The sequence below is a fragment of the Penaeus monodon genome, chromosome 19, assembly GCF_015228065.2.
Source record: "Penaeus monodon isolate SGIC_2016 chromosome 19, NSTDA_Pmon_1, whole genome shotgun sequence".
NCBI lineage: Eukaryota > Metazoa > Arthropoda > Malacostraca > Decapoda > Penaeidae > Penaeus > Penaeus monodon.
Genome location: NC_051404.1, coordinates 7545688 through 7546096, shown reverse-complemented (window position 1 = coordinate 7546096; position 409 = coordinate 7545688). Strand labels below are relative to the sequence as shown.

At 47.9% G+C, this 409-nt stretch overlaps 1 protein-coding gene across 1 annotated transcript in view; it reads left to right on the top strand.

Annotated features, from left to right (window-relative positions):
* The window catches only part of LOC119585327 (myb-like protein Q), a gene marked incomplete in the record, with an annotated part of 6184 nt that overhangs the window by 5070 nt on the left and 705 nt on the right, over window positions 1-409 (top strand).

Genomic DNA, 409 nt, shown 5'->3' with positions numbered 1-409 from the left:
GCTAACGAAATACCCTTTAGATGCCTTAGTACTTTGTTAATCTTGTTCTCCCTCAAAGAAACAAAGAAAAGGAAAAAAAAGCATAATATTGGAATTAGCAACATCGAAAATCTTGGCACGTTTGACAATAGGCTCCCCGTCCCCACCCCGTTCCTCCTCCCCGCCCCCACCCCGTTCCTCCTCCCCGCCCCCACCCCGTTCCTCCTCCCCGCCCCCACCCCGTTCCTCCTCCCCGCCCCTTAGGTAAATTCTTGAGCACGTGTTTCCCAAATATTTATTTAGGGTAATAGCATTGAGTTACGGTTCATTTCGCAAGCATTTCGCAAACAGCATTGACAAAGCGAGAGGCTGGTGTTTCAGCAGCTTAGTTGACGCCATAGGATACAGTTCAGTAGGTCAAAAATTTATA